Genomic DNA, 25431 nt, shown 5'->3' with positions numbered 1-25431 from the left:
CAATCTAAATGTCCATCAACAGATGAATGGATAAAGAAGATGTGGTGCATATATACAATGGAATACTAATCAGCCATAAAAAAGAATGAAATGATGCCATCTACAGCAACATGGATGGACCTAGAGATTATCATACTAAGTGAAGTCAAAGACAAATATCATACGATATCACTTATATGTGGAATCTAAAAAAAAAATGATACAAATGAACTTATTTACAAAACAGAAAACAGATACAGAAAACAAACTTATGGTTACCAAAGGGGAACTGTTGAGGGGAGGGATAAATTAGGAATTTGGGAGTAACATATACACACTACTATATATAAAATAGATAATCAACAAGCACCTACTATGTAGCACAGGGAACTCTACTCAATATTTTGTAACAGCCTATATGGGAAAAGAATCTGAAAAAGAATATATAGATATATATAGTGTTAACATAACTTTTGTATGCACTGAGAAAAATGACTCACTTTACTGCAATATTCACTTTATTGCAGTGGTCTGGAACCGAACCCATCATATCTTCAAGGCATGGCAGTATTTCAAAAGAGAAGGCAGCAGAAAACATTACAGAAGAGATAGCTACTAAAACCATAAGAAGGATTAAGAAAACATATAATCTCACTCCAACTTGCTCTCTTCCTATTCACCAAAATGGATCCAAGCACTGAAAGTTTCAACTCGAAGACTTCAAGAGTCTCCGTACCACCATCCCTTTTATTTTACATTTAATAAGATTTTTAAATTAAAAGTCAAACACATATTAGGATGTAAGGTTATTTTTAAATGTATGAATCTTGATCAATATAGCCAGTTCAAGAAATGATTTAATGTCAAATGGGACTATTTTATCTTATTGGGAACAGGGTTTTGTGGTTTGATTTTGTTGCTTTGTTTTGGCTGGGAACTCTGTCTGAAGATTATCTACTTTTTCCTAACAGAGTTTTATTTCTTAGTAGGTTTCTCATACCAATGTTACCACTGATTCTGTATTACTTTAAAGAATGGATTTTCTAAGTAAAATTTATCCAGAATTTGCTATAACCTCTTGCTAATGCTTTTTATTAACTGCAAAAGTTACAACTGATAAAACTGACATGACTTTACTGAAATGATATATTTTTCCAACTTCCCTACAATGAACATGGTACCCTTTATGTAAAGCTAAGAAAATGCTTATCTAATATCTCTATATTGCTAGCTTAACAGTGCCACCTATTATTAGTCACACTGAGTTTTAGAATGAGTTTATTAAATACTGTTCTTTGGCAACAATTTTGACTTGTCATAAAAAGTTAAGTTTCTTCATGCTGCATAATGAAAATGATGTAAGAGGTCACAGAATTATAAGCTTCTCTCTGCTGACATCCCCCAATCCGTGCAGCACAGTGTAATCACTCCTGCATTTCTAGAATAATGTTTTCTAAAGTCTCTTTTTGTTGCACTTCAAAAAGTGCTGCTTAATGACAGAAGACGGCACTAAAAAGCCATTTTTCCTCTATGCATTCTGTAGTATTAAAGCCAGTATTTTTACCACCATAAGTTACAATTTTTACTTTATCCACTTTAATAAGCTCTGTCATCTCTCTGAATTCAGCCTCACTCAATACAGAAGTCCACACGTTATCACAGAATGTGTACATATGTGCAGAGCCTCTGGAACGTTGACTCTGTCCCTGAATGTCGGCGCCAGAGCTCAATTTTTAGCCTTATCACACTGAAGTGGGACTTGAAGGGTGAGTTGGGGATGATCTGTTAAGACGGTAGGAACTTATCTGCACCCTCCTGAAGACTGTTTCCTAAAGTGCATTTCTGTATAACTGATACGCTACCACTTAAGAGAAAGAAATTCTTGAAGTCCTGTGGGACAGAGCAACACAGCCATGACTCAACAGGAGGTACCTGCTTTCCCCAATGGCCCCTTCAGCAGCCCCAGAGAGTACAGAGCTGGGTCAGTTACCCAGAAGTACTCACAAAACCTGGCAGTGAAACCACACCAGGAAGCAAGGAGACCTCCACCATTGTCTTTAAAACAAGGATTCAGAGACCAAATCTCACAGTCCCCAAGCATTAGAATGATAAAGCCTATGCAGTTCTTTTAGCAAATGAAGTAGAGAACATACACAGCTTTCTTTTCTGTAGTGGCTAGAAAAACCACTTTACACTTAAAAAAAAAAAAAAAAAAAAAAAAGTTTTTCAGATTTTTAAATGTTTAAAATAATATGGATTAGGGGAACTCCCCAACCTCTTTATAGAACAGCAGTGTTCGTCAAACACCAAGTTACATAAGTTTGGTGGGCCACGCAAGAGCTAAGAAGCTGATACTTCTATGTAAATCTGTAGGTAATGGATGGGAGAAGAAACTTGGAATACTCTAAAAGCTGATGATTGGGACAAAAAAGATATCAAACTTATTCAGAATCTAAGAACATCATGCTTCTTGAAGTAATTTAGAATTTTAAAACTGAAAAGGGCTTAAAAGAGCATCTAATAAAACCTCTTTATTTCACAGACGAGGAAACTAGTTTATGGTTGGCCCAAAGTCTTATGGTTTCTTTTTCTGCTTTATCATTCAGCAAAGTTTACATTCAAGCAGAGCAAAGACCTTGTTAGAGATTTTCGTTTGATAAGCTGGCATCTTGAAACCAAGAGTGAAGAATCTGATTTTAACACAGATGACAACTAAAGGCCAACAGATTTCAAAAATGGAAACTACAATGCCAAAGTACAGGGTGAGAAGTAAGATCAGAGCTGGGCTGTTTTAAAGTGATCATAAGTGAACTGGCAGGAAATCCACATTTCGGTGACAAATAAAATCATCCTTAGAATGCATGGAACGTTGGGCCAGAGAGAAACCTTAGAGCTCATCTAGTTTAAGCCCCTCTGCACAGATAAGGAAACTGAGGGTCAGAGAGTGAAAGTTACTCACTTATCCACATTCACACAGCTCTTTCAGAGCAGAGTCAGGCCTAGCATTCATGGGGCCCATGACCGTTCCGTCAAGTCAAGCTGCCTTGCAGAACCCATATTAAGGTGCCGATTCTGAGACTTGAAATAAAGAGGTCAGATCTTAAGGATGTGAAAGCAAGAAGCAGAGGATGTCTTTGGTTTTTTATACACTCTTTCCAGATCTTTAAACGTATGAAAGCCAGGTCAGTGAGTCACAGGTTAATAACAGGAGTGGACTTTGTGATAGGGAAGGGAAGGCAATACAGAACTGGGGAGAGAAAATAAAGAATCTCAGCTTCCCATTCCTCACTCAAGATAGTGACAAAGCTCCAGATGGAGGCCGTGTACTCAGTATGAATTTGAAACAGTAAAACTGTGAGTGCAGTAAGTGCCTTATTTCTATTTATTTGAAATAAAAAATCTATCCAAAAGCAAGGCCCCATTTCTACCATTATCTGGGCTCCTACCCATGGCTACGCAAAGGTCTCCAGGGGTTTTTCAACATCAAAAAATTTTTACGGATGCCCCCTCTGTCCATCTCTCCGTACTGGTTGTTGTTGGGATGGCTCCTGCCCAAACCCCCAGGATTCCTAGAAATCAAGGGACTCCACTACATCGGTGCCCTTAGAGCCTGGGAATCATTGCTAAGCTCCCTGGGGGCAACAATGCCTGGGATACACCAGCTACCATCCTCTGGAGTTCCACCCCTTCCACATCCTGTCTTTATTTAAAATATTGATATTTGTTCATCATGAATTTTTTGCATTAATTTTTACTTTTTAAAATATTGCAATAAAATATAATTACCTTGATTACTGAGTTTTTTTTAGAGTCCTCTCAAATTTTATGCCTGAGTCAGTTGCCTCACTTGCCTCACCCTAGTCCCAGCCTTGTCCTTCCCTTAAGGCACGTGAGAGTGGGTCACAGGTCACCAGCTTTCATGGGAGCCATGGACCATGACCCTCTGTCTCCTCCCCAGGCCAGGAGGAGACTCTCTCTCCATGACATTCCATCTCCCCGACCTTCTACTCGCCTACCCTCTCCAGAAAAGCAAAAGCCAGCAGCTGAAGGAGGGCCAGGGAGCCATTTCAAGCACCTCATCTTCAGACCCATCTACAACCTTCCTCAAGGCAAGGAAGTCAAAGTTAGGCTTAGAATGGAGATAGGGAAGGATGACTGGGAGGAAAATGATAAAGAGCCACAAACACAAAATAAACATCTCATCACGAATGGTCTCCAGGAGTCGCAGCAAGGAAAGAGATGTGCACAACTATGTGTGAAAAGAAAGATGTCTTCGGGAGAAAAAATCAACTTTGAGTAAATGCTCTCTCCAGTGGTGACAATAACATTTTTTGTTTTAATAAAGGAAAACCAAGAGTGATGGTGAGTGAAGGAAGATGGTGAAAGAAACCCAGACTATCGAAAACTTATCAGCATATTTCCAAGCTCTGGGGTCAAAACAAAACCTTAAATTACAGATTGTCTATTAAAATGTAGGAAATGCAATAAGAGGAGATACGATCTGGGAGGAAATCGATGTTGAGTATAGAGCCAAAAGGAGTCGATGATCAGGTTAATGAAGAGTCAGGAGAGAGAAGGTGGAGAAAATGTAAGAAAAATGAAGTGAGAAGAAAATAAAGTGAAAAAAATGTCTCCAGTAGTCAAATTGGCTTAGAAAGAAGAGAAACAAACTCTGCCCAAGGAGGCATGAGATGGCTAAAAAATTCAGTCTGATCAATCTTTCTCTCCATGAACAGACCACAGGAGATATTAGCCAGAATGGAAGCTTTGGAAGGGAACTGGGGACAGAAACTGGTCACATTGCTGGATTTGAGGAGACACAGTGGGTGTGAATGTTCTGTTTAAGCCTTCTAAAGAGACATGCTAAGGGGGAGAAAGATATGCGTGGAGAGGTGCGGTTAAGTGAGGATTCTCAAGAAGAGACTAACATAGACATGCTCGAATCCAGAAAGAAGTAAGTCCTAAGAAGGTGCAGAGGAGGAGGGGAAAAGGCAAAGAGAGGAAGAGAGAGAAAATAGGAATGAAGAGAGGTAAGCATGAAAGAAACAGAAAAAGCGCTCGGTGGTTTTAAACAACACTCTTGAAAACCTGTTAGAAGAGCAGAATTTACTCTCTGAGAACTTATCAATATATAAAGTATCCTACATCGCAATACTGTCAGCTCTGAAAAGCAGAAACCCACATCCTGAGCTTCTTTGCTCCGTTCTGTCGGTCAAGGGCAGCTCTCCAGCTGCTGGGCTGGAAGGGGACATATTCCCCAGAAGCCCAAGCGTTGCTATTATCTGCTATCTTAGTAAAAGCATGTTCCCACTTTGCTTTTGGAATGGTATTCTTTGTCACACAGGCAGTTTTAAAAGCTCTTGCAAGCAGGTAAAACAAGTTTCTGTTAGGTATCTAATATAATCCAACACATGGAAATCATAAGAGAGCTTGACAGTTCCTTTTTGTTTCTAAATCAGAAATAGTCATCTGTGGTAAGTCAGTAAAATAATACCAATATAATTCCGTATTATGCCTTCAGTTCTTTTTCTACAGGGTCTATTTTTTAAGCCAGAATACGAAATCAAAAGTTATAAATTGTTCTATGTAGTTTATTTTTCCATCGCATCTAACATCTGACAGTAAAGAGACAGATTTTTGTAAGATGTTGGACTTGTTTCCAAAAATGCATCGTAGGCATTTTTACAACATGTCTACTAAGAAAGTGTGACTTCACATGATCCTTAGTGGTTTTGTGATTTGTTTCTTGACCTTTATTCCTATATTTTGCACAACAGTTTAATAATACTTTGACTAATCAATTGAGACAGGGGATGGGTAAATATAACTCGTTATTAGGTCATTTCCCAGGCTAACAGATTGAATTTCTCCATGTATATACATATACATAAACACCTTCAATAATCTAAAAAACGTTATGAATAGATGAGAAATACCATAAACATATTCTCTACGTTGTTGTCATTTCAGTATTATCTTATGGTGGGAACTCAGAGCTTGTGACACTCAACATAAATGATGCCAGCAATTTATTTATTTTTATTAAGACTTTACTTTTTAGAGCAGTTTAAGGTTCACAGCAAAACTGAATGGAAGGTACAGAGACTTCCCATATACCCCTGCTCCCTCACATATACAGCCTCCCCATTTATCAGCATCCCCCACCAGAGTGGTACCTTTGTTACCACTGATGAACCTACATTCACATATCGTTATAACCCAGAGTCCATAGTTTACGTTACAGTTCACTCTTGGTGTTGTACATTCTATGGGTTTGGACAAATGTGTAACAACGTGTATCTATCGTTATGGTATTTTACACAAAGTATTTTCACTGACCTAAAGTTCCTCTGTGCTCTGGCTATTCATCTCTCCCTCCCCGCAGCCTCAGACAACCACTCAGCTTTTTACTGTCTCCATAGTTTGGGGGTAAGAACGTCATATAGTTAGAATCATTCATTATGTAACCTTTTCAGATTGGCTTCTTTCACTTCAGAAATATGCACTTAAGCTTCCTCCATGTCTTTTCGTGGCTTAACAGCCCACTTCTTTTTAGCAATGAATGATATTCCATTGTCCGAATGTGCCACCGTTTATTTATTCGCCTACTGAAGATAATATCGTGGTTGCTTCCAAGTTTTGGTCATTATACATAAAGCTTCTATAAACATTCATGTGCAGGTTTTGGAGGGGAAAATAAGTTTTCAAGTCCTTTGGGTAAATACCAAGGAGCATGATTCCTGGATCAAACGGTAAGAGTATTTTAGTTTTGTAAGAAACTGCCAACTGTCTTCCAAAGTGGCTGCACCATTTTGCATTCCCACCAGCAATGAATGAGAGTTCTTACTGCTCCACAACCGCATCAGCATTTGGTGTCATCAGTGTTCCAGATTTTGGTCATTCTGATAGGTGCGTGGGCAATTTATTTAATAAGGAAAAATGATAATCCTCAAAAGATGGTTTTGTTGAATAAGCAATTCTTTAAAAAAAATTAACAGTTAAACCCCTGCTACATAATTTGCTTCCAAATACTGCAACAGATAAATTATAATAAACTTCACAGATAAATATCAAGATGTAAGAAGAGTGTGAGTGATAGGCACTGAGCATCTAAACCTGTCAGCAATTCATGAGACCTTCAGTTTGCTTATCTCCATACCAGTAATACAATATGACTGTTCAGTCTCAGTGGAAATATCATTAGATTTGGAGCCAGGTAACCCAGATTCTAATACCATCTCACTTTGCCTCTCTCCCTTTCCTCCTGAATGAAATGAAAGACTTGGACTGATCAGGCCTAAGGGGGTCGAGTAGGTAAGTTAAATGAGTGAAGCAAGGGCTTCCCTGGTGGCGCAGTGGTTGAGAGTCTGCCTGCCGACGCAGGGGACACGGGTTCGTACCCCGGTCCGCGAAGATCCCACATGCTGCGGAGCAACTAGGCCCGTGAGCCTTGGCCGCTGAGCCTGCATGTCCGGAGCCTGTGCTCCGCAACGGGAGAGGCCACAACAGTGAGAGGCCCGCGTACCGCAAAAAAAAAAAAAAAAAAAAAAAAAAAGTGAGTGAAGCAAGCAAGATGGGGACTGCGAGAAGCTAGGAAGCTCCTGCCACAAAGAAAGAGGGAACTGTGCAATCGACTGATGCCACGTGGAGTGGGTATCTCATTTTGCCGAATCTGCAGATTTTCCACGAGAAGCCAGAAATCTAGATTGAATACGGTATTTCCTAATTTTTATCTATTGGAAACACATTTTAAAATTTCAAAAATACTCTAAGCATGGGACTTCTACTTCTCACTAAGATGGAGGAGCAGGGATCAAACTTACCTTCCCACTTGAAATAAACAAAAATAGACTAAATATATGAAACAATGGACACTGGACATCAGTCAATGAGGGACACTGACCTCTGAGAAATGGAAAATGAGGTAAGCCCTACAACTGCCCCAGCTTGAGAGTGTCACAGCAATGCAGTGAATAAAGAATAGTCTTTCCAACAAACAGTATGTGCTGGGATAATTCAGTATTCATATGAAAAAAAAATGAACTTCCATCTATGGAACCATAGATACAGAACATAGATCATGTTCAAAAATTGACTTAACATAGACGTAGACCCTAATGTAAAACCTAAATTATAAAACTTCTACAAGTAAACATCGGAGAAAACCTTTGTAATTATTTTGATTTTTGGATGAATCTCAAAATAATTATGCTGAGTGAAAGAAGCCAGACATAAAAGGAGTACATACAGTATGATTCCATTCAGAAATTCGTAGTTCAGAAAACTCATACTAATCTATAGTGACAGAAAGTAGATCAGTGATTGCCTGCAGGGGCTAAGGACAGGAAGGAGGGATTACAAAGGGCAATGAGAAAACTTTCCGTGGTGAAGAATATGTTAATTATCTTGATTGTAAAGATGGTTTCACAGGTATATACCTGTGAAATATCAAATTGTATACTTTAAATACGTGCAGTTTATTGTGTCACAATTATACCTCGAAAAAATGTTTACACACACACACACACACACACACACACACATACAGATACCAAGCGGCCAAACAAAACCCAATTGTTGGCAAAATCTGGCATGCTAGCTGCCAGTTTTCAATTTCTATGTTCAATGGCATCTGGAGTCACTTCCAGTGAACTGTCATTGTTTGAAATTTACCCAAGGCTAAAGCTAAAATTCAGTTTCCACAGACAGTGGATGTAACTACATAAAGGCATTCTAGAAAATATTTGCAGTTGAAAAGTTGAATATATTGAATGCGTGTATTAGCATGTATTAATTATTGAATATATTGTGGCATAATTCATAAAATAGATTGTTCATTTTCAACAGATTTTGTTTCACTGTAATTTGGTTGAGCCTATAATTTTCTCAGTGCTCAAGCGGGTAAGAAGTGCAAACCTCTTGTGCTACATTCCAGGATAATTAAATCACAATGTCGCACGGAATGCTATAGAAGACATTCTAAGACCATCTCCCTTTTCCCACAATTCTGACATTTAGCAGTGCTTTAGGATTTGTGTATTATATGAGCAATAGTCACATAATCAATGGGTTTGGGGCTTTGTTCACTCTATAGCCACAGAAGCACTGTTTTCAGAGTGTCTGCATGTATCTATACCCACACAGACATGCACCTATACAAACAGAGTCACATCACACCACATAAACAGGTGTACAAACAAACCCATATGCACCCATCATCATGATACAATGTCTAATCCCAGCATGAATGTGTAATATATATCATATGAAGAGAACATAGGTGCCTATTTTTCCTGTATAAATATATTCTTGGATATATGGGTATATATCATCGCTCGTAAACAATTTTTCAGGGTTAAACTGAAACTGCTCAAAGGACTTGGAAACAGAGGTGAATGGTTGTCCAGTAAGCAAGTAGTCATAACGCTGCCCACCAGTATCAGTTTTCATTTGCCGTCAGATAAGCCTAAAAGTGCTGGAGTTGATACAAGCCAGTCCCACAGGTAAGAAGAGTAGCAACGTATTTTGTGGCGGACTGCTACATGAAAAGGGGCCTGAGGAATGTCACTTGCTCTGCATCAAAACAATACAACAAAAGGATCTACTGTCCTTGGGTCACCCCCATTTCGGTCAGCTTAATGTGGGTGGAGCCCCACAAAACCCCATCTGGAATGTTGGCCATTTGTTCAGAGGCACCATTTGCAAACTACTTGCTTTCTTGTTCTTCTTTAAACTGCAGTTTAGAAAAAATGCTGGAGGCATTAAGAATGTTTAGACACAGGACAATTTTCATAGCTCAAATTTCAGGTAGAATAAATGTCTTCTGTCCCTTGTTCGTGGACGTCCAGACAAGTCCTTAATAGGAAAGGTAGACAACACTTCTTTACAGCTGTCCACCACCTCCCTCCTTCTGCTCCCGTTCATTAATACTGATTAACACACACTCTAATTTCATTTCTGAACAATTCATTCACTATCTGACCATTGAAAGATTATAATCACCATCTTTAAAACAGATGATTAGGAAAAACGACCATTTTCTTGCTTAAGGCACACTGAAGAAAACTGGTCTAAGGCGCTAAGGGCAAGTTTAAAGATCTTTCTAATTGAGCATTCTTCCACAAATGCACTGCAGGTGGATTTTCTCCTCTCGATTCTTAAGGGGAAGATACATTTTAAAAATACATATATGATTTAAAATACATATAGTATTGAATAAAAACCCATAAGAAATAACTAAAACATGAAAACACAGCAGTCACTCCTGAGTACTAAACGTAAATTGATAAGACTGTTAGTCCCAGAAAGGCCCTAAAGTAGAGTATCTTTCTAAAAGAGCAAAGAAATCTAAGTTGCATAAACACTTCTGTTGCTAAGATGGCAGTGAGAATTTAATTCTCTGATAAAGAAAATACCTCTTGCCTCCTGAGATAATAAAACAGCCAATATTGATGCACCATGTATTATGTGCTAGGTGCTACTCTAAACATCTTATGTACATTGACTCATTCAGTTCTCAGAACAATGCTATGACATAGGCACTATTATTTGCCCCATTTTCTAGATGAGGAATCTGAGGTAGACAGCAGTTGAGAAACTTGCCCATCACACAGCTTATTAGCGGCAGAGACAAGATTTGACCTTGCTAGTCTGGTTCCAAAATTAAAGTCCTTAAACACCATACTATCTTGCCCTTTGAGGCTACAGAGCAGTACCTTACCCACCAAGACCAATGTCCCCCACTAACTGACTACATGCAAGGTCAAGCTGTTTGCATGTGGTCAGTTGGTTCACTTCCAGCCAGCTCTGTGCTCTGCTGTGCGGCTAAGAAACCCCACCATTCCAGCTCTGTCCATTTAGCTTTTTGCAAATAATCTTTAAAAATGAAAACTGTTTGTTACTATTGTTCACTTACATTTAAGAGTAAGCACGCTATGGGCTTCCCTGGTGGCTCAGTGGTTGAGAGTCCGCCTGCCGATGCAGGGGGGCTGTAAGAGCACACTGTGATTGGAAGCTATTGTTTGAAAAACACATTTTTTTAAAGGAGGACTCCTGGGAATGAGAAGTGCAGCTCCAGAGGCAAGAGGAGAGCACTGGAAGGAGAACAATGAGTAAAAGTTAAAATATTATTTTCTATAGCAAATGTGTAATAAAATGCTCTGAACACTCTTTTCTGGGGTCCCATCCCCACTTTTTCTTAGCTTTGGAGTTGACCTTCTCCAACGCCCCATCCCTCTTCTCTGCCACCTCTCCTCTATCGCAAGCCGTCTATCCTGTCTTACGACCACCTCCTTTGCAAACACCTCTCTCATTAGACTTTCGGGTTGTTTCGGGGTTGTTGAGGCCATTCACCCTCTCCTTTGTGTGATCCCTAAATCATGTCTTTCACGCCTGGGTGGGAAGGTGGAGAACAGCAGGTTAAGCCAGGGTCCACAAACAACAGAATCTAGCCTTTTCCAACTCCTAGCGTGGAACGGGCCTAGGGTACAGCAGGTACAGATGTGAAATACTCCTGGTTAAAAGAGCACTTGTTGGAGCACTGACTGGCCAACCTCAGAAGCACTTGCCGTCCAAGGTGGTAACCAAAGGACTCTCTGGAAAGAAGTCACCTCCCGTCTGATCTTCAGTATCTGGACCATCACTTGTCTAAGCTGCCCTGGGAAGTGTCAGCAGCTCATGACAGCAGTTGGAAGAAGCTAGGGTCTGATAGGACTTCCAGCTTATGCCATGAGGCGGGGAAGCTGGAGGGGGGTGGTCGGCCAACCCCTTCCTAGCCATAAGCGTGACTCGTCTCTATTACCTCCAGGGAGAAATCACAAAGGTTATTTTGCTTCCTGAGTGAACAAAAATTCTTCTGGAAAAGTAGGCTTAGAAATGGAAAGTCCTAAATCAGAAATCCTCTTACAGGGCTATGGATGTTTCTTTGTATCCAGGCAACTGCTGATTGATTGCACAATATTCAGCTCTTAGTCGGTGCTGCCTTTTAGGCCTTAGCCTGCCTGACCCAACAGCTGCTTAACCTGGCTCCAAAAATTTATAACTTTATTTTGAACAAATCTCAAACCATTTCATTTGACTTTTCCCAACTCGACTGTACAACTCAAAATTTGTTTTAAATTTTACGGTCCTTTTTCTCCCCCTGCTCTCTGTCTCTCTCTCCCCCCCCTTTCTCTCCTACCCCTTCTTACAGCTGTAGCTTTGCAATCTGAGTTGGTTTTCCTTAGGCAGCAGCAGATTTTGCGATGCAAAAGAATGGAAGTTTGCAGAAGGAAAGGGGGTAAAGCAGGGAGAAGGGGAAGGTCGGTTTATTAACTCTTTGGATCCCTCCAGAACAAGCTAAAACCTAATACTATATAAATACTGAAGTACACAGTAGAGTCAAAGTATTCCATAAACATTTACTGTGAATGGAAGCATTAGGGAAGGCTTAGGCCCTGCCTGAATTCCCATGAAATTTGTAAATATTTCTTTCATTTGTTCTCCATTTACAATTAGTTGCGGTCAAGCTGATCAAAGCCAAAAGAGGCCTGTTGCATGTGAACCCGCATCCCTCACAATGACATCCACGAAGCAGAATGAAATATGGAATATCGGGTTTCCACGGATGTATGAACTTGTAAAAAATCTGAAAGAATAGGAGGTTTTTCACACTGAGTAATGTGAAACATTTGGTGCAGATTGTAGGCCTCTGAAGAGGGAAAGGGAGAGCCCAAATCTATCAGGCTATAAAACAGAAGCGGGCCCAGGCCAACATTAGGGTCTTCCCCGGTAGGCAGGCATCCAGTGATTTAGCTGTCACAGGCTCTCCACCCTCTGGACCCCCCTCTGGAGGTCCTGGCAAAGAAGCCCCTTGGGCAGGGGGAGAGAGGAGGCACCCAGGGCTCGGCCTGGGGTGACAGCTTTTCAGCGGCCCACGCTCCACTCCATCCCACTCCCTTGCATTCTGTTGCTGGACTGTTGAATTACTGCTCTCCCACCCCGGCCAAATATACACACCCCTCTATACTGATGCATTCACACATTTCCAATCAGAGAGGGGTTAAAGTACTTGATACGTACTTAGACAGGATCTTCTACACACAGTCGAAGTCAATAAAGAGACCCAAGTGAATCCAGAAGTATATACTAGCACAAAGCCTCAAAAAGCCACATATACTGTTCCCCTGGCTCACTTGAGTGTCCCCTCTTTCTTTTCTCTCTTTCCTCATGCAGACCTTCTCCTCCCATAAAGCCCGCATCACTGTCAGCTGGGGCTGCGCTCTCCTTTTGTAACAATTCAGAGTGTTTTAGTTGTTTTTTAGTTCCTATTTTCAGCCCATAATGGAGTCGGAGGTGGGGACATGAAGGGGCAGGGCTTTAGCAGTTTACATTCTTTTACCCCCAGAAGTGCCTAAGGCCATGAGGCAATGTCTGCTTCCTTACTGGAAAACTGAGCAGCCACTACGCCAGCTTAATAAAAGACCTCATGATAATGCACGAATACTCACAAGGAAATAAGCAAAGGCTATTGCCAGGGACTTCAAACCAGCAAAGGCAGGCAGCCTGGTATCACATGCAGCTCTTTGAGAAACACAAACAAACCTCCCTCCTTCCACTCCTCACCCTCACCCTCCCCTCACCCAAGGGCCCTGTAATTCCACCATCTCTCCTCGCCAGACTGGTGAGGGGGGCATATTTTGTTCAAGGTACATCCCAGCTGCAAAGCACCAGGAGCAAGAGAAAGGCTGAAATCCACTATATTTTACTAAGGTGGGGAAAGGTTTGTAAGGATTAAAGATTGGGAGTACGCAGGCGTAAACAAATGCTAAGGAGAACTGAGTCATTGTGAGAATCCAGCCTCCCCCATGGAATCACGCATACACCCCTCCTGCTCTCCACCAGTAGCCTGTACAAACAAAGGATGATGCAGGAGAAAGATCAGGAATACAGTGTCACCTTTGAACTGAAAGCCACTCTGTGATACCAAGCTGTTCCTTCAAGGAAAGTTCTCCAAAGCTCTGGGTTGAAGGTGACCTGGGCTTCTACAGCCAAACGGAAAGCTCCTCCCCTGGACTAGGGAGAACAACAACAATACAGCAGTGTGGGAGGGTGAAACCTTAATGTTCATGGAATCAAAATAGAGAGAAAACCTTAACTTGACCTTGCGTGGAGGCCTTCAGCTTAGAAGAACTGAATCAGCCCAAACGTTTCAGAATTTGTAAGGCAGGACAGAAGGAGAACAATTTTAAACAGTGTCACAAATAGTCTCCAAAGACCTTGTGAAAACAAGTAGCTGTACCAAAAACCATATTTTGACAATCTGATCACAGATGATTTGAAACATGATGGGTTAGGTTTGCTTACAAATGAATATGAGTTGACAGTTTCGAAAAGGAGATCTGCAAATGGAGATTTGGCCAAAATTGGCTTCATGTACTTAGCTCACTCACAATGCACATCCTTCGCCAGGATGTGGTGACTACAGACGCACCGGGCAACGCCATCCAGCCCCACACAGGGGAGAGAAGTTGATGTGGTATTTTTCTTTAATTAACACCCACCATCGGTTTCAAGAAACAAAATACCACCACACCCCAGAAGCCACTTATATACATCATGGATTAGAGCCCATTCCTTCCTCGTTAGAGGTAACTGTGTTGGTAATTTATAGTGTTTACTGCCTATGTATTGATAGCTTTCCTGAAACACTATATAGTTTAATGTCTATATTTGAAGTTTACAATCATGGAGTTAAACCAATATATTATTCTTTTATGACTTGCTTTTTTTTTTTTTTTTTTTTTCCGGTACGCGGGCCTCTCACTGTTGTGGCCTCACCCGTTGCGGAGCACAGGCTCCGGACGTGCAGGCTCAGCAGCCATGGTTCACGGGCCCAGCCGCTCTGCGGCATGTGGGATCTTCCCGGACCGGGGCACGAACCCGTGTCCCCTGCATCGGCAGGCGGACTCTCAACCACTGCGCCACCAGGGAAGCCCTGACTTGCTCTTTTTAATTCAATACTGTATTTGTGAGATTGATCACTGTTGGTGCACGTAAATTTTTTCATATTCACTGCTGTATAGTGTTCCACTGTATGTGTCTTTCTTTTGATAAATCCATTGGGGTTTTCCAGAAAAACAGAACCAAAATATATCCTATCGGCTCTGTTATAAATAGATTATTACTGTTATACACACACACACACACGCACACGTGGAAATTGGCTCATGCTATTGTGGAGGCTGAACAGTTCCATGACCTGCCCTCTGCAAGCCAGAGATGCAGGGAAGCTGGAAGTATAATTCCAGCCCAAGTTTGAAGGCCTGAGAACCACGGGAGCTGATGGTGTAAGCCCCAGTCCAAAGGCAGAAGACAGATGCCCCAGCTCAAACAGGCAAGCAGGGAGCAAAAGTGGTGAATTCGTCCTTCCTCTGCCTTTTGTTCTATTTAGGCCTTCAATAGATTGGATAATGCCCATCCACACTGGGGAGTATAATCTACTGAGTCCACCAATTAAAATGGTAAACTCATCCAGAAACACTCTCACAGAAACACCTAGAAAAAATGTTCAATCTGGGCACCCCATGGTACAGTCAAGTTGACACATTAAGATTAACCATCACCCATCACAATAAACCAGTAGGTTATTTTTATATTAATCTATATTTTATTTATGTGTTTAACGTATATAAACATATATGTTATACTACCTCTGCCCATAAAAAACACCATTATGAAAATTTCTGTATATGCCTCCTGGTGCACATATGCAGGATTTTCTCTAAGGTATATACCTGGTCATGTAATTCATAGATCACAGGGCATGCTCATGGCTCAACACTGCCAAACACATTTCCAAAATGGATATACCCATTTCTACTCCTAACAGCAGTGATGAGAATTCCTATACCTCCATATCCTAGTTAACACTTGGTATTGTTCAACAGCTGATTATGAAATGGTAGCTCATTGCAATTTCAATTTGCATTTCCCTGACTGTAATAAAATTGACCATTTATCCATCAGTCATGTGAAACTGATTTTGTAAAATTACTATTTATTTCATCTGTCCATTTTCCAATTAGGTTATTTCTCTTTCTTATTCATTAGTTGGAGTTCATATATTCTGAATAATGTATTCACACAATTTGTAATATCTCAAAGAAGGACTTTTTAATTTTATTATAAACTATTATAATCAGTATTTCCCTTTAGAGTTATTCTTTTGTGTCTTATTTAAGTAATCCTCTACCCTAATGTCACAATGACATTCTCCTACATTAATTTCAAATAGTCTTGCCTTTTAGGGTCTATTTAGTGTACCTGAAATTAATTTTTGAGTATCATGTTAGGTAGGAATCAAATTTCATGTATCTTCCAAATGTATAATCAATTATCTCAGCATCGTGTATTAAAAATACATCCTTTTTCTTCCACTCTCCCAAATAATTATAACAGATATCCTTATATTCATGGGTCCATTTCTGGTCTCTCTATCCTATTCAAGTGGTCCATTTTCTATCCCTCTGCCAATAACCATCTATTGGGTAGAGCAAGTCAGAGAAAAAGAAATGTAGGACCTTCACAGGAGCAATAGGAAGACTGACAGCTGATCTAAAAGAAACACCAGAAGCAAGGAGACAGGAGGAAATAATGTGCCCAGATCTGCTTATTTGTCCGTTTCGGAAAAATGATAGCATTTCTTGAGCCTGTGGCTTGAAGTCTTTGGTCTGTTTTGGAAAATTCTCAGCCACTACCCTTCACCAACTACCGCTTCTGTCACTTTCTCTCGTCAACTCTTCTTGGACATTTTCACTCTGTCACATATATATACCTTATGTTCTTCTAAAATTGTACATCTGCTTCCATTTCATCCTTCAATATGGGTATTTTTTTCTGATCTACCACTTTCTTTCTCTTGTTTGATGTGTCTAATCTGAAGTTAAATCCACCCATTGAGTCCTTAACTTTAGTACTTCACTTTTCCATTTATAATATCCATTTGATATTTTTTAAGTTTCTCATTCTTGCCAACAGTCTCTATGTTTTCTTTTAACTATTTTAATGTACTAATCATAGTTATTTTAAAGTCTATATTTGATAACTTAAATATCTGGACCTCCCTTTAGGGTCTGTCCTTATTATAATTTTTTATCTTATTTTTCAGTCAAGTCTTGTCTTTTTATATATCCAAGTATTTTTGATAGCATGGAGGACATTTTTTAGGAAAAACTGTCGAGGTAATACGCTGCTCTGGATATTATTATCCTCCAGAGAGGATTTAATTTGCAGTTAATTTTACATACAGTTAAGGTCGAATCAGGATTAAGCTGATTTGAGCTTCAGTCCTATTTGGACTTGTCTAGCTCTGGTTCACTTTTACTCCTAGAGTGTAGCTTTGTAGGGTCCTAACAAAAAGCTTGGGATGTTGGGGCTTCCCTGGTGGCGCAGTGGTTGAGAGTCCGCCTGCCGATGCAGGGGACACGGGTTCGTGCCCCTGCCCGGGAAGATCCCACATGCCGCGGAGCGGCTGGGCCCGTGAGCCATGGCCGCTGAGCCTGCGCGTCCGGAGCCTGTGCTCCCCAACGGGAGAGGCCACAACAGTAAGAGGCCCGTGTACCGCAAAAAAGGGAAAAAAAAAAAAAAAAAAAAAAAAAAAGCTTGGGATGTTTAACAAGGCATCCTCTTCTTGATGGGCCCTGAACTCTACTCATTCCTCCAGCTCTGTAAAACTGCTAACAGCTCTGGTCAGCTTCTGGATCTCTCAGCTATTGCTTTTGTTTTCAGAATCTGTGGTTGCCTCAAAATGAAAAGCAACCCCCAAATGCTGAATTCACTTTTCCTGAGGCTTCCCTCTTACTCCAGATCTTGAATCTGAAAATTATCACTGCCTACATAGCTCTCTGCACCTTCAAACATTTATTTTTGTATTTTGTCCAGCTTTTCTCTGAGGATTGGTTTAAAATATTCTAGTCAGCCATTACTGGAAATGAAACTCTGGTATTTAAGATTTTTTTGATGCTCTTGTAAATGCTATCCTTTTACAACTAATTTTCAATTGTAGTTGGTGTGTAGAAATGATTGGTTTTACTAAATTAATTTTTTTATATCCAGCAACATCACCAAGTTCTGAGTAATTCCAATTATTTATAGATTCGTTGGGGTTTTCTAATAAACCCTAGTTATCCATATTATCTGTGAACTGTAGCTTTGTCTCTTCCCTTCTAGTGTTTACATATATTTAATTTCTCTTACCTTACATGTTGGTTGGGAACTCTAAAATAATGTTGAATAAAAATGGTGATAGAGGGCACCCTTGTCTTGTTCACAATCTTAAAGATAATGCTTATATGTTTTCCATCTGATAATTTGTTGTGGTAATTTGTAGATGCCCTTTCTCAGAATAAATAAGGTTTCCTATAATCCTAGACAGCTAAGACTGGATGTGTACAAACAAAGTTGGTTCAGGGTGTTTAAGCAAACTCAAGAAACACCCACTTCGTCAATGTCAATTTGCAGAATTCCAGGACAATTATCTTACTCCCAATACGGAGAGAGCAGGAACCTCTTATTTACCCTTTGGTAGCGTCCTCACTCTCCAGGTATATTATTAAGATCCATTTTTGCCTCTCAGGCCCCAAAGCAACATTAGCACATAAAAGTTTCTTTTCCTCATACCCTTTTTCACAGTCTCCTCACATTTTACATCACCAAGTTCTTCCTAGTATCTATTCTCCATTCTAATCTCCTTCTGGTAAAAGAGCTCGGCTAATCACCATCTTTCAAACAAAAGCACTATTTTATATTTAAAAAATGTTGTTTTCCCCTTAGTCTTTTATTCAACGTACTAAATAACATCAACCTTTTTTACTTTACTTCAGGCCTTAGTATCTCTGAAAGTATCCAAAGTTCATCATAGTTGCACTTCAGTGCTAGCATCCTAACTTGGACAATATTATACAAGGTCCTAACCACATCAAGTACCAGGGGAAGTTTACATCACGGTTTCTTGCTCCCTGCATTTCACATGTTCTGATTTTTCTCTGCCTTTTAAATCACGCCCCTCCCTCCATTGCCGAATCATCACTCACTTGCAATTCACTCTAACCTTTGGATACTTTTCTGATGTGGGAGGATGGAGGCCCTCTGAGACGTAGCAGGACTCTTATACTTGTCCACACTTTCTTCCCTCTTGTCACAGTCACTGAACGTTTTAGTCCTGATGGGTTTCAGGATGTTAGCTTGCAGTCTTCCGCAATTCCCGATCATGGGCAGATGGAATCAGTATATCTTATACCTTTCTACATCACTGACAAACACGTTAAGTAGCACCACTCCAGAGGCCAATTCTTTCAGAACTCCAATCAGTAAAGCAACATTCCCATTTTCATATGGGGCACCCACCATCTAGCTGTATGTTACGGAACTTTTTTTAAATGTCAATACTTGGGCCCTACTCCAAAAGAATCTGATTTAATTGGTCTGGGGTGGGGCTGCCCAAGTGATTCGAATGTGTAGGCAAGACTGAGATCACTGACCAGTACCTGATACCCTGTACTATATCTAGTATGTTTTAGCACAGTGGTTCTCAAACTTCACTGTGCATACAAACCACCCTGGGGGTCTTTTGAAAATGCAGACCCTACTTCAGTAAATCTGGGGTGGGACCTGAAATTCTGCCTTTCCAAGAAGCTTCCCGTCGATGCCAACAACATGAACCACATTTTGAAAAGCAAAAAAGCAGAGACCCTCACTCAAATTGAGCACATAGTTCACTGCTGAACAGCCTACTCTTTCAAGTCTAACTCTGACACTTGATTCAAAGTAATTTCTCGAATACCCTCAGCCTTTGCCTAGGTCTTGTGGTTATTCCCAGAGTTCACTCTTTGTCTGTTTGCTGATCCATATCATACATGACATCATTTTCCGGGTTTGCAAAATCAGTGAGCATATGAAGCTGGGTTTCCCAACCTGTATCTTGGCATCGTCTACTGCTGGCTACTGATCTCTCTCCCTCCTTAGAGAAAGATTTTGGCCAAGAAGCCTTCTTCTCTGAGGTTTGCTGGGTGCTCTGGAGGGAAAGGATTCCAACCAGCATTAGTGCCCTTGCCCACACAACACACACCTTACACACACCTGAGTCTCAGCATTTCACACGCGAACCACTGTATTGTCAGACCCCTGCCTCCCTAGGACCTTGAGGTTTCAGGAAAATGAAAACTAGCTGCTCTCCTCTTCAAAAGAAGCCTGGAACCACAGGTATGAAGGGACACTAAGCAAGACCCTCTTCCCAAGCCCTGCCTATTTTTTAATTCTATCATAAACCGTCCTCACATATATATTCCTTGCTTCCTCCAGCCTACTGTTGGAGGCATTCTACTCACCAATGCTAAGCATCATTTGGTTTTAGGGATGTGTAGCTGGATGCTTGTATCCAGTCTACTCAAGATTATCTTGGCATTGCTTTCAATAGGATTATGAGATCCTCACTGGGGAAACCAAGAGGATTTGAAGAAGGCAGCAATCCCAGCTCAGTCACTTACCAGCTGTGTGATACTGACAAGTTATTTGATTGCTCAGAACTTCATTTTCTTCATCTTACAATGATGCAAAATCTACCCCATAGGATTGTTGTAAAGATTATATGAGATGCACATGAAGTGTTCATACAGCATCTGGTACTGACCACTGGTTCAGTCACGGGTAGTAACCTACATCAGAAGTTCATGTGAGTCCTATCTGGGATATTTCAAGGCCTGTTTGACGTTTCACAAATTCTGTTAGAGGCCTAGGAGAGATGTATAACTTCTGTTTCCAGACTGTGTCTCATATTTATTAAGCTCTGAACCACACTGTACACACTCCTGCTGGATATTCCTACCCCATCCCACCATCCTTCCCCCCCGGCCCAGGAAAGTAAGAGAGAAATTTTTATCAGAAAATAAAACACCTTTGTCTTTTGATTTATTCTAACCCAAGTCAGGCATTAAATGTGGGCGTAAATACTCCAGCAGACTCCACTCTCCTTTACGGTTTCATTTTTCTTTCTAAGCCTGCATAGTTGGCTGCTGCAAGGAACTGAAGACAGAATAAAAGCCGTGCCTTTCCTGAGGGGCAGAAAAAAGAAACGGGACTTTCCTTCTTTCGCAGGGAAAATGATGAGCCACTGAGTGCAGCGGAAAGGCAGATTGGCCTCACAAAAGACAGCAATTCTATGCTTCCAGTCAATTTAGGAGGACTCTGGATAAGCCTGCAGGGGGTAGTGAAATCCATGGCCAAGCCTGGGCCTGATTTGGTTGGATGTTGTTGGTCAATCGAGCACATCAGTCACCAGGACAAAAGCTCCAACCCGCTCCATCCCAACCCCTGACAGAGATCTAAATGCGTAAGACCTGTCTGGGTAATATCAAGACTCTCCAGAGCATAACTAGCCCCCTTTTTGCTTCCCTAGCTCACCACATTTGGTTTTGCTCAGGCTCATACAGAGTAGGAGAGGGAAGGCGGAACTACTTTCAAGTTTTTTTTATGGCAAAATAATCCCCCCTAAAATTTTTTTTGTAAACATGATCTTTAATGAGATCCATAAAAATGCTCCATTTAACAGAAATGAACCCATGGCTGGAACTTCCCCTACCTTCCTTTGTGGCGTACTCGGCCATGCAGACTTTTTAAGTTGGAAATTGCTGTCAGAATTTAATTGCTGATCAAGGGAAAGGTCAACTGAGCTGAGACAGTACTGAAAACTATCAACGTACATTTACACTATGTCTCAGCTTCCTTTTCTCAACCAAAATTTAGAATTCCTAGTTTGACAAGAATGCATTTTGACTTATGAAAATACTTAAAAGATTTTAAAATAAAATCATATTTAGTTACCTATTTAATGGGCTGACCCTCCCTCCCCCCCAAAAAAAATTACATGAAATTGTCATTGGATCATCCTAGGAAACATGTGACACCCTGAATACGCTTCCTCAGGAAACTGGTCCTCCCATGTGACTTCAGATAGCAGTTATTCTGCAAATACACTGCTACACTTGGGTTGGACAGGATCCCAAGTCTTGCTGGTCTCTCAAGATCACTGTGAGGCTGTGCAGCTCCAGAGGAGATGGGAAGAAAGCCGTAACTGTGTGAATTCAGCTGCCTGTGGAAGGCAGCCTCTCCCCTCCAGTCTGCTTATTTGACACATAAGACACATACACACCTGAAGACCAATAACAAAACTATACAGATTCTGTTTGGTCTGGATTTTCAACCCTGTACTCTCAACCTCTAGGCCATTCTTGGGCACAAAGAAGGTACTCAATAACCTCACAACTGCCAAGTGAATGAATAAATGAATAAATGACATATTACTGTTTCCTGACAAAACATTACTCCAAGCACAATAACCACCATTTTTTTCCAGAGTTATGAGAGGTGTGTAGCACTGTGAGCCCAAAAGAGTACAATGTAAGTATTCACGCCTAAAGTATGAGGAGGGATGGGAAAAGGAACAAGGATTCCAGAGGTAAGGAGAGATAATCACATAGGAAGCCTATGAAAAGTAAGAGACTTAACAGAAGAGAGTCAGAGCTTGGTGAGCTCCCAAACCAGTGAAGTTAAGTGAGGGCACAAGAGAGAACCTTGGTGGTATTACATGGGGTCCTGTACAGAAAGCAGAACACAGCAGATACCCTAAGCCAGTGAGCCCGTGACTTACTAGAAGGTCCTACCATGACTTCACCAAATATCTTTGAACCCTCTGGCCCTATATCATTAAAGAGGTCAAAGACCCATGGTGGAGAGAGGGGGACACCAAGGTCATCTCAAAAACTCAGCGTGCACTTTTTTTTTTCTATTAAAAAAGAGAGACGGAGACTGAGAGAAAGAGCAGAAAATTCTCCAATTTTTGAGTTTTCAAGTTATGTAGATTTCAGATCAACTGTATCTACAATTTATATGCTGAGTTCATATTAGCTTATGTCTTTGAACACACATCTATCTAGAGGGGGATAGTTAATGGCATCCTGGATGAGAAGAGGAAGCCAGAAGAGATTTCAAAATCTAATACTGATGTTTGCCAAAGACAACAATCCATAGCCAGACAGACAAATGCTGCCAAGGGCTGCACTGGGTGCTGGGACCACGAGGCCTGCCATCAACATGCCTGTGCATCCTTATACAGGCTGTAAATGCAGCACTCCAGTGGGGATATCCTTCTTAAGGGGAGAGGCAAACCATAGACTTTGCTTCAGCTTGTCCAGAGAATTCTGCCAGAGCAGACTGGGCACCAAGCCAGGTCCACTCAACTACTGAGCATTTGACAGATTAGGAGATAGAGTTAATAGAGTTCTGGGGGTAGTTAAAAGATGTGTTTTGGACTAGCTCCTGGCTGGTAAGAGGAAAAGGAGAAGTCCCAAAGTCCTAGAGCCTTAGGAGAAGAAAGATCCATGTATACTATCAGTGTAAATAAACAGAATTTCAGTAAATCCCTCCTCGGGGGGGAAAAAATATCATCCATTGGCAGATAAGTGGATTTTAAATTCCTACAGGACAAGGAAGCTGAGCACCTTCTTTGCACACAACAAGTAATGCAAAAATGGCTGAAGGAGGAAGTTAGGTTGAAGAGAATTGCAATAGCCCTATAGGAATCTGTTGATTGTAGTAAGACTAAAATGCAAAACGTTCCCTGGAAATTTGCTGCCCCTGCCCCCCTTCCATACATATCAGTCAATAATGGAAATAGCTGATGTCATATTAGTACACTTCAACCCCCTCTTAAAATTCTCCATTTCTGAGACTGGAAAGAAATGGCCACCAAATCATGCAAGCATACATGTCCACCAGTGGCAAATTCTGTAGAACCAATAGAGAAAGTATGACCTCTTTGTGACTCCAAAGCGGATCCCACCTTTGGGTGGCCCCTCACCTGCCCCTCAGTTATCCACCTCAAAATCTAGAGAGCTCTACCATCCATGCCTTGGGAGCCATGCAGAATCGGGTCCATACACACTTGATGCTCATACCTTAATGAGCCAATCTGTGCTTCCTGAGAGAGGGTGGAACACATGGCAGCTTTGATATCAGGAAGGTAGTTGAACAGAATGGGGCCACGTGGGACCAGAACCCTGACATCACTTAACTCCAGGGGCATCAACTGCATTGGGGGTGTTTACATAGATGACACAAATGGTGCCCCTTGGAGTTATGCCACACAGCACTGCAGGGGACCAGAACTGAAGGCCAGATCTACCGGAGTGGTGCTAGAAGATCCCAGAATGAAATTTCTAAGGCTTCTGAGCCCCCAAATTTAAAATCATATTTTTAAGTTGGAAAAAGAAGTCTAGTGCATGACTTCACAGTGGTCTTTAAGTTTATGAAGTAACTCAACCAAACAAACCCTCATTCTTTATTGCCATGGAAGGCCACACAATAGAGATTAGGAATAGATAAGAATAGATTATTGCCTTGGGAAGCTAACCAATTAAGAGAACATTAAAATAGACGGATAGATAGCTTCTAATATTTTTTCTGCAGACAAAAAGTATAACCTCTGAAATCAAAAATACCTGGCTCCATCATTTTCTAGCTATGTGACCTATTGATTCTCTGTTTCCTCATCTGAAAAACAGGAATACAAATTGTACAGAAAACATAAACAAGATTTATACTTTGTTACATGGATTCTACAGGTAATCCCCCTTGGACCCACACTGGTGTTGATTAGCTGATAGAATTCTCTTCATATGCCACAAACAGGTCTGCTTTTACTTCAAGGGGGCCTGCACGTCCTCAATTTCCCTTGATTCATACTCCCTTGGCTACTACCCTTATTCCTCTTGGTCTGGTCCCCATCTTACGCCCACCTACTCTCCAGCTCCTGTTCTAACCTTCCAGGCCCCACAGGATCATATTTGACCACATATTGTTAGAAATTCAACTGGTTTCTGAGTGTTACATCTCTGGGGTCATGAACAGTTTCTGACAAAACTAACTCAACAAGTAAGACTTAACCAGCGTAAGGCATACAAAGAACACATTCATTCTATTTGCTTTATTCCACAACTGATTCCCAGTTAATACATCCAAACTTTCTAAGAGCATAAATAATAAATAATTGGTTACAGAATACTCAGACATGTCCCATGTGGTTCAGGATTTTCCCTTACTTTCATGACACTTCCTTCCAGCTAGTAAGATAAGGTTTTATGGTGCAGCAACTGGCCAATCATGGGGACACAGATTGATTACAAGGGCCCATCTAGGGAATGCATTTAATGGCAGAGAAGCCTGACAAGGCTTTGTTTTCAGCTGCTTGGTTGCTGGGTATGACACCCAACAACAAAGTCTGAGGACGATAACACCAAGATAGACATGAGAGAAGAACTGACTTATTCTGCTAAAGGCCCACAAATTACTGAACTTTGTTTCTGTAGGGATTCCTAGAACAAGCCACGTCAAATGCCATAACTGAAGCTAAGAGAGCTAGGT

The 25431-nt window shown here is 40.9% G+C and overlaps 1 pseudogene; it reads right to left on the bottom strand.

Annotated features, from left to right (window-relative positions):
- Window positions 1-1469: 1469 nt before the first annotated feature.
- LOC116755000 lies at window positions 1470-19227 on the bottom strand (annotated as a pseudogene).
- Window positions 19228-25431: the final 6204 nt, after the last annotated feature.

This window comes from Phocoena sinus, chromosome 6 (assembly GCF_008692025.1).
Source record: "Phocoena sinus isolate mPhoSin1 chromosome 6, mPhoSin1.pri, whole genome shotgun sequence".
In the NCBI taxonomy this organism is placed as follows: Eukaryota; Metazoa; Chordata; class Mammalia; order Artiodactyla; family Phocoenidae; genus Phocoena; species Phocoena sinus.
This window is presented reverse-complemented; position numbering and strand designations above follow the sequence as displayed.